We start from the raw sequence: 9780 nt of genomic DNA, 5'->3' as shown, positions 1-9780 counted from the left end.
TATATATATATATATATATATATATATATATAAATATATATATATATATATATATATATATATATATATATATATATATATATATAAATATATATATATATATATATATATATATATATATATATATATATATATATATGTGTGTGTGTATATATTGGGCACCTGCAGCTCCACCCAAGCTATGTTTTTTTTGGGTACCAGATCTTCCTGGGAAAATATGACCGGCACGGGGAAAGGAACTGGCCCCCCTACCCTGATGTGTGTTCCACACGCCGTATAGGGCTTAGTACTGGGTGAACTCTATCATCACCTATCTGACCTTCGGGTTGATTACTGTGTTTATGGTTATATATATATATATATATATATATATATATATATACATATATTATATATATATTATACATACACACATATATATACACACACACACACACATATATATATATATATATATATATGTGTGTGTGTGTGTGTGTGTGTCTTTGTGTGTGTGTGTGTATATATGTGTGTATGTATAATATATATATAATATATGTATATATATATATTATATATATATATATATATATATATATATATATATATATATATATATATATATAAAACACAGATGTAGATTTTTAGAATATAGAGACACAAAGAAAGGACACTCACAATTTGTTATTTTACGTTTCGACAGCACGGCTGACGACAGCCGTGCTGTCGAAACGTAAAATAACAAATTGTGAGTGTCCTTTCTTTGTGTCTCTATATTCTAAAAATCTACATCTGTGTTTTTTATATATTTGTGTGTCGCCGAAGAGCGTTCCATTTCGAAGATATTTTATATATATATATATACACATACACACACACAGATACCTACATGTGTGTGTGTATAAGTATATATGAAAAGATATCATGTAGATATTTATGGGGAGTATTTCTCTGGCTGTTACTCTCAGTTATTGCCAAATTTTTGGGTTGAACACAGAGAAAATTTAATCATAATAATAGAAATGGACAATTACAAATGCATGTTTGAGTAAATTTAACCTCGTCCCATGTATTACTCTTTTCACTCTACCATGTATTAGCCTCGACAGTTATTTTCCCATTTGTGTTTTTTTTAAGATGATTATTCACTATTGAGGGACAATATTACAAATGGTATATGTTCTAAACAAAATGTAAACAATTCACTTCCAATTACAAAAAGTGTAGTAGGAGATTTAGCTGTGCTTTTTTTTAGCAGTCATAATTTCTCGATCATGTTTTAATCTTATTAGATTTTGCGTTGAATTAATTCTAATTTCTTTTATTTAAAGTGCTACCAGATTCCTTTTTTTGATATCACCATTCTAATTTAATATAATTTTTGTCCTTTTCCTTTACTTTTAAAAATACCCTATTTCTATGTGCAAGTTGACAATTTCCTAGTTTTTCGATTCTCTTATATGTTGCCACCGTACACCTTGAGACCAGCTTTGAGTCTGAAATGCAATAAAATATTGCTTGACAAAAACCACTAACACAGGGATATTTATGTGGTGAAATGTTTTGTAATGTTGGACCTATTAAGTTTTCATACATCTTGGGATAAAACATGTCTCAGAAAGTGTGTTTATACATTTGACTTTGCTGGATATTTTGATTTGATATTTATATTTTGACTAAGCCATCTTATGGCAATTGTCCACTTTTACAGAAGAAGATCTTATTTTATTCAGTGTGAAAAAAGAAAGTTGTTCATCCCTCAGTTGTTGAAAAAAATAATTTTAACAAACATATGTTAATGCTCATGAGTACATTTTTTTGCATTTATAATAATGGTGGAAGTTTGCATTGTAATTTTTTTTTAATTCACAATCCTTGTTAAGATTACTTTAATAAGAAATTTGTCTGATGCACATAATGCAAGTGTTGTAAATAGAGTAATTTGAAATGCCTAATAAAATGCTGATACAAATAAAGCAGGAATTACTGAAGAAGGAAGTTGACAGAGGAAGTTATCTGCTTTTTGTATTTGCATGGTATCTATCATATTACTCAGTTCAATTATGTGTATAGTTAAATATTGTATCTTTTTTGATGATAGAGTAATCCTCATATAATTCATTAATATGTGTAGTAATTCAAAGAATGAAGGTGTATTGACTTTATTTAAATTTTAATTACACTTAGCATCAGTGACCCTAATGTTCTTAGAGTAGACTTACATGAGGAGTGCTCCTTTTTTGTGCCTGAGTTCCAAAAACCTTTTTTTATTTAAAATATTTTCTGTGCAGGCTATTACTTTGATTATTTACCAATTAAGAAAGTAAAATGTCATTTCATGCAAGTTTGACTGTATTTATTGGGACAATTGAATATGTTCTGGGCATTTATTTGTGTTCTTTCCCTCATACTGAAGAAAGGCCACCTTATTGCTTTCCCCATTTTCATTTTGAATGCATAATCAATCATATATGAGTAATTTTTTTATGAATCTCTGAGTTGCAGAGTTATGTGTTGCCCATTATTGCTATTTATTTATTGAAATTCTATTTTCTGAAATTGTTATAATAATTATTATTCAGCAATAATTATTGTTATAATACCCTAGAGCATCATTTCCAGCACCATTTCATGGTTTCAGCTAAGTATGGAAGTTATTATAAACTATTCACTGCATCAGATTTAGGCCAAACCATCTGGATAGACTAAACAAAACGTAACATTAAAATGTTGCTAAAATACATGTATGCTAGGAATTCTAAGCATTGAATTTTGTATAGCCATTTGCTGCTCTAATCATGTCATATCATATCATGTTGCTTCTCGTAACTTCTGTTGATTTTTTTGTTTATTTATTTATGGGAATAACCCTTTTACAAAAAGAAAGGCGAAAACATATATTATTTCCACATTTATAAAAAACATTTATATAACGTTACAAATGAGATAAAGTTACATACTGGTTGTTGAGAATTGAAATATAATTTAGAATTAAAGAAGCATTTTCATATGCAATGCATGAAAGACATTTTCAGATGGTATACAGGTGTGCAAACATACCTAGTGATATTAATTAATGTAGACAAAATATCAATAGAAATAATTTTTGGAATTAAAAAATGGAAATAAAATATTAGAAATATAGTATTTGTTACAGGACAGATGATGGTACAAAATGATAACTCTCAGTAGTAGTTATTAACTAGACCTTACAGTATCGATTAAGAAAGTATTCCTAATGGGCATTAGGAACAACTTATTGAAATGTACAAATATCCACACAGCAATAATTAGCGTTCTAAAATTCATCAGATATTTTTGATAAAATTTTTTTTAAGGGTTCTTGGTGAAATAGAAAATAGGATGATCATTGTTCATTCATGTCTATATAATCACAACTGTTGGCATCTCTTATAATCTGGCTTTTAGACGAGTAGTATGTGTAATTTTATGCATGATATCTAATTTTAAAGAGTGCTTCATACCTTGTGTTACTCGGAAAGATATTGCCCTTAAGAGTTCTTAAGAATCAATCTTTTTATGCAATAATTTTTAAGGAAAGGTTATCCTATTAATTTTTTATGTTTGTGCAAGGAGTGAAGATTTAGTAGTGGTAACATTTCATGATAACTATATAAAGCTTTGTGAAGATTGAATTTCAATACAATTTTGAGCACGAATTTTCTTTGAACACATTCGATTGTATGAATAAGGAGTTTGAAGTAAGGTGACCAGACAGTAGAGCAGTATTCACAGAGCCATAGGATAATTGCTTAGAGTATATTCATACTGCTGTGGATTCCTTTTTTAGCTGAATTTTAGAGAATAGCATTTTTTTTTAAATTTAAAGTTAGATAGTTATGCTCACACCAGGTTTTAAGCCTATAAAGACAGTTTTGCAGAGTTCGGTGATCATCAATTGATTGAACTGTTAAAAAAATTTTAAGTCATCGGCTTACAAAAGTAAAAGAATCGGGTATAATGCCATTATAATATCATTTATAAATAAGTTGAATAATAGTCGGCACAGATGGGATCCTTGGGGAACACTTGATGATGGATAGAAACATTTACTTTTAGATGCATTAATTTTTACTAAAACTTCTCTGTTGGTCAAATAACTTTCCATCTTGTCTAGTAAGGTACCACTCATTCCTAATTTTTCCAACTTTCCCAGAAAAAGCTCATGACTAACACTATCAAAAGCCTAATTGAAGTCAGTGTATATCATATCAGTTTGTAAGCTTTTTTCCGTACCTTCTATAAGATACTTTTGAAAAACCAAAAGATTAGTGAGTGTTGATCTTCCTTTAGTGGAACCATGCTGCCCAGGGATAATGATGCTGTTAAAGATAGGAATTAGCTTATCTACAACAATTGATTCTAAGATTTTTGCTATTAATGAGAGCTTGGCAATTGGACGATAGTTAGTTACATTATTTTTCTTACCCTGCTTATGTATTGGTACTATATTAGCGGATAATCCCAGAAGTACCCGACCCAAAAAAGAAAACAAAAATTTTGGAAAAAAGTGTATTCAATTTTCAACATAATCTCCTTTCAGCTCTGTGCACTTTTCCCAACAATGTTCACTAAGTTTGATACCCTTTTTATAATAAGAAATACCCTTTTTATAATAAGAACGGTCTTGCTCCTCAAAATAGCCATCAACTGCCGACATCACTTCTTCACAGTTGGAAAATCCTTGACCACCGAGCCATTTTTTCAAGTTTGTGAGCAGAAAATAATCTGAGGGGGCTAAATATGGTGAATAGGGTGTATGAGATTGCAATTCAAGCTTTAATTCATGAAATTTTGTCATTGTAATAACGGATTTCTGAGCTGGTGCATTGTCTTGATGAAACAACACCTTTTTCTTAGCCAAATGCAGCCACTTTTGCTTGATTTCTTCGCTCAAATGTTTCAATAAGTTTGCATAATACTTGCTGTTGATAGTTTTTTTTTTCAAGATAGTCAATGGAAAATATACCCCGCGCATCCCTAAAAACGGATGCCATGACCTTACCTGCAGATGAAACTCTCTTCGCCTTCTTTGGAGCCAGTTCTCCCTATTGAATCCATTGTTTAGATTGCTCTTTTGTCTCAGGTGTGAAGTATTGGTTATGGTTATGAAACCCATGGTTATAAAACGGCACAAAAATTCAGCATTGTTGCTGTGAAATTTTGCTAAACACTCAATTGAAGCATCTTCATGACACTGGTTTTGCTCGAGTGTGAGCAAATGCATCACCCATCTTGCACACAGCTTTCTCGTCTCCAAATATTCAGTCAATATACGATGTACTGCACTTTTTAAAATGCCTACTATGTCTGCTAGCTTGCATTCTTTCAGTCAACAATCAGCCAGTATCACTTTGTGGATTTTCTTCTACGTTTCTGGAGTCCTCACCTCATTTGGTCGAACAATGCTATGCTTGTCTTGACAGCTTGTACGGCCTCATTTTAACTCTGCTATCCAATATTATACTGTTGTATACAAAGGAGCAGGCTCACCCAGAGTAGAATCCAGTTCAGCTTTTATATTGGTTGGGCTGAGGCCTTTCAAATGAAAGTATTGTGTCACATAACAATGACCAATTTTCTCCATTTTCACAAATTCACTGAAAAAGTTCACTATCAATGGCTGCCAAACAAATACTAAACAACATGGCATCTTCAAACTTGAAACATATGTTTTATAGATTGCATACTTTCTAATACAGTGATATTATTCAAACAACAACCACCATCTCTAGGTCAGGCTGGGTACTTCTGGGCCTTCCCATGTATGTGGATTTAAGTGTGCTAGGAAAAATTCCAGTGGTGAGGGATTTATTAAACAGTATATGCAAAGGATAAATTATAACAAGATACATACTCAGAAGTAGGGCTAGGAGTTCATCAGGACCACAACCGTTTTGGAAGTCAAGTTCGCATAGTTTAGTTTTAATGTCTTCTACTGAGATTGTTATAGATGAGATAGAGATAGAGGTCTGAGTATGAACATTGTGCAGAGAACTGCTATCTTGTTTTATATACATAGATGAGAAATACTTTGCAAATAGGTTTGTTATGTCATTATAAGAACTAGCAGAAAGATTTTTAAAAAACATTACCTTGGGTAGTCTTTCTTCCTCATACTGCTGACATGATTCCAAAAGTATTTTGAATCATGTTGGATTGCTGACTCACGTTGTGTTATATATCTTTTGTATCAAGTTCTCATCAATTTAGCACATTTTGGCTTTAACTGTGAAAATTTAGCATAATCAGATTGCAATCCAGTTTATTTATATAGTTTGTGCTGTAATTTCTTCCTACCAACTAAATTTTTCATTTCAAAACTAAACCACCTAGGAAAACTACTAGGTTTGTTAGTGCTAACTGGAGTGAACAACTGGATGCCATGATATGGAATATCATAAAAGTAATTGAAAGCCTCATTTGTATTTTGCTCGATGAGTTCATAGCACCAGTTAATATTCATCAAGTAATTTTCAGAGCACAGAAATTGCATTTCTTAAATTCATATTGGCACAACATAATTACATTTGTTTTCCCTTATTGAACCAGATAATTTCAGAATACTTGTGATTAAATTATCATAGTGGTCTTTCTCTGCTATCCTAGTGGCCTTGTACATTTATTTATAATGTTTAAGTTGTCTTATGTCTGGAATTCGACATTAAGACACAATCTATCTGCCTATGGTAAATAAAGAAACCCAAAGAGTTTGCATTACATCAGCTACTCAGTTAATCCAACAAACTTTTGATTAAGGGACATATTAATTTATTGATGTAAAAGAGCTTATATTTGCAAGGTAGTTTTGTGCCCACTCATTACTTTTATCGTTATGAAACTTATTTTCACCCCTCAATACCTCTGCCCCCTTACATTCCTAGAGGCTACTGTGAGAGTTCAATTAATGTTGGCTCTAGCTATCTTTTAGATTTACTGGAGGCATATTATAATATTATAAAAAACAATTTTTACACAGCTCACTGAGAGTATTAAAGAATTTGTTTTAATAAAACTTTTATTTTACTTACCAAATAACAGCAAAGACCTGTGTTCTAGTCCTGCATAGTAACTTTATTTACATGATTTCCTTAGTATGAATCTGAAATTTTCTCTCTGACAAAAAGTCATACACTTTACATTAAAATGTTTATGCATATAATTAGAAAATGGCCTATTTCAAATCGTTAAGATGAACAAAGTTGAAGTACAAGAAAAAACACACAGTGCATTTGCCAAATTCTTATAATGCATGCCTCGTATGTATCTGTCATGTCTCATGATAAGAATGTTCACTCATTGTTGTGAGGTTCGGTACCTGTCATAATTTTCTTGCAAATTTCTTTTTTGTGTTATATTTTCCATTTTTTTATGTTTCCTCCTTCTGGCTTTATATGGTGGATATGTAGTTTATTCAAAATACGTACTACCCTGCCAATATTTTGGCTTGACAGAGAAAGCAGGGAAGATCAGGAACTTTTTTGTTCGGTAATGGACTTGCCAAGTTTCTGAGTTTATTTTTTGATAAGATGTAGTTTTCAACATACATTTAAAGCAAAACACACAAACATAAATTCAATGAAATAGAGTCAGAAGTATTCATAAATTAAGCCAATTCAAGTTTAACCAGTTTGTAAACTCCACCATACTTTTGTATGTAAATTGAATTTAAATTTCTATTCAAAAGTATGGTGGAATTTACCAGAGGAATATCAGATTTTATTTTTTGAGAACGATTGACATTTTAAATAATACTAAATAGGCATTTGATGGTTTTAGATACTGAACAAGTAAAATATTTTTTACATAAATTGGATAATGATAAGTGTAAGCTGATTGCGTTGCTTGTTATAATGCTGGGATATAAGTAAGTAAATGAGCCTAATATGTGTTATGATAGCAAATATATCTCATATATTTGTGTGTATATATATATATATATACACACACACACACACGAGGGTCATCCGGAAAGTAGTACCCGTTCGTGCCGCATGAAGTGCTGACGACGCGAGTAGCCGCTGGACGAGGTCAGATAGCTTCAGTGGCTTGTCTGCCTTCTCTGAGCCAAGTTGCGTGACGCTAGCATTGCCTGTGTTGTTTCTGTGATTGTTTACAATGTTTAAAAAAATTGAGAACGCCGCCAGTTGTGAAGTGAGGGCAGTGATTAAATTCCTCAATGCAAGAAACGTTCGCCCATGTGATATTCATCGCCAATTAAAGGAGGTGTATGGAGACAATGTAATGGACGAGTCGTCTGTTCGGCGGTGGTGTCGCAACTTCAACATGGGGAGGGGGAACACACACGACGATGAGCGTTCGGAGAGACCGTCTGTCATTACAGACCAACTGGTGAGCTCAGTTGACGAATTCGTGAGGAACGATCGGCGCGTCACAATTGATGACATCTGTGAGCATTTTCCCAATGTTTCTCAAACAATTGTTCATGAAATTGTTAAACACCATCTGCATTATGCAAAAATTTGTGCAAGATGGGTCCCTCGCGTATCTCAATGAGCTGGCGGCGAAGGACTATGCAGCAGGAATACAGAAACTTGTCACACGTTATGACAAATGCCTTAATTTGCTTGGAGATTATGTTGAGAAGTAGTTTAAAGTATCCTCTTTCAAATAAAATTTTTTATGTTTGTTAATATTTACTTTTGTGTCTTTATTTCACGAACGGGTACTACTTTCCGGATGACCCTCGTAGATGATTTCGTCGACGTAACACGGAAGTGCCGAATAGTACATTACACAGTAACAAACAATATAGAAACACAAAAAAAGATCACTCACACCTTATTTCTTGATAATTTCGATGGAATTCTACTCCGTCTTTATCGAAAGATAGCAAAAATAGAAATTATCAAGAAATAATGTGTGAGTGATCTTTTTTTGTGTTTCTATATTGTTTGTTACTATATATATATATATATACACGCACACACACACACATACATGGGTGGTCTGAAAAGTTTCCGACTCAGAAAATTTCAGAAAAAATGTCTTGTATCTTTGTTAGGTCAGAAGCTTCTCAGACCACCCTCATATATATGTGTGTGTGTGTATTATATATATATATATATATATATATATATATATATATATATATATATATATATATATATATATATGTATATATATATACACACACACACACACATACATATACCTACACACGCACATATAAACATACATATCTGAATTTGATTGAATAAATCCAGGTTCTTAGTGTGCTTTGTATTTTAATTAAAATTTATTTCACCATGGATTCAATGGTATGTATGCATAAAGGCCAGCCATTGGAATCCCCATCTTCCCACCATCTCAGGACATTCTCACTTACTTTCATTCATCTCTGGCCATCAATCCATATCCATCACATGTTGGCAAAATTTTGAAGGTGCAAATCTGGTTGGTTAGTTTTAGGCGGGCAATGGATGATAAGGATTTATTAATGAAGTGATTACCCATGCATCAATATTCATCAGTCAGTCACTGATGAAGCATGCCATTAACCTGTCAATCATCAGCAACAAGGCAATTAAGTCAAAGCTTTTTAAAATGTAAGTAATATATAGAAAAAGTGATTTTGACATTATATTAATTGATAATCACCTTGTGGTGTATATATTTCATTAAATAATATACGCATAATATATTTTGATGTTGGTTAAGTAAGCACTATGATAAATTTTCAAGAGTGGCAAAGCTTCTGTTTAAATTAAAACATGAACAACACACCATTAAGTTTTTTTAATGCTGATGAAAATTGAA

General features: G+C 32.0%; 1 protein-coding gene across 1 annotated transcript in view; it reads left to right on the top strand.

Moving 5' to 3' along the window:
- The window catches only part of Cadps (calcium-dependent secretion activator 1), a 368169-nt gene that overhangs the window by 232816 nt on the left and 125573 nt on the right, over positions 1 to 9780 (top strand). The window lies entirely within an intron of this gene.

Source organism: Hetaerina americana, unplaced genomic scaffold (genome assembly GCF_022747635.1).
Source record: "Hetaerina americana unplaced genomic scaffold, ioHetAmer1.1.p SCAF_12, whole genome shotgun sequence".
NCBI classification, from domain to species: domain Eukaryota; kingdom Metazoa; phylum Arthropoda; class Insecta; order Odonata; family Calopterygidae; genus Hetaerina; species Hetaerina americana.
The sequence above is the reverse complement of the archived record's forward strand: the minus strand, read 5'-3'. Positions and strand labels throughout refer to the sequence as shown.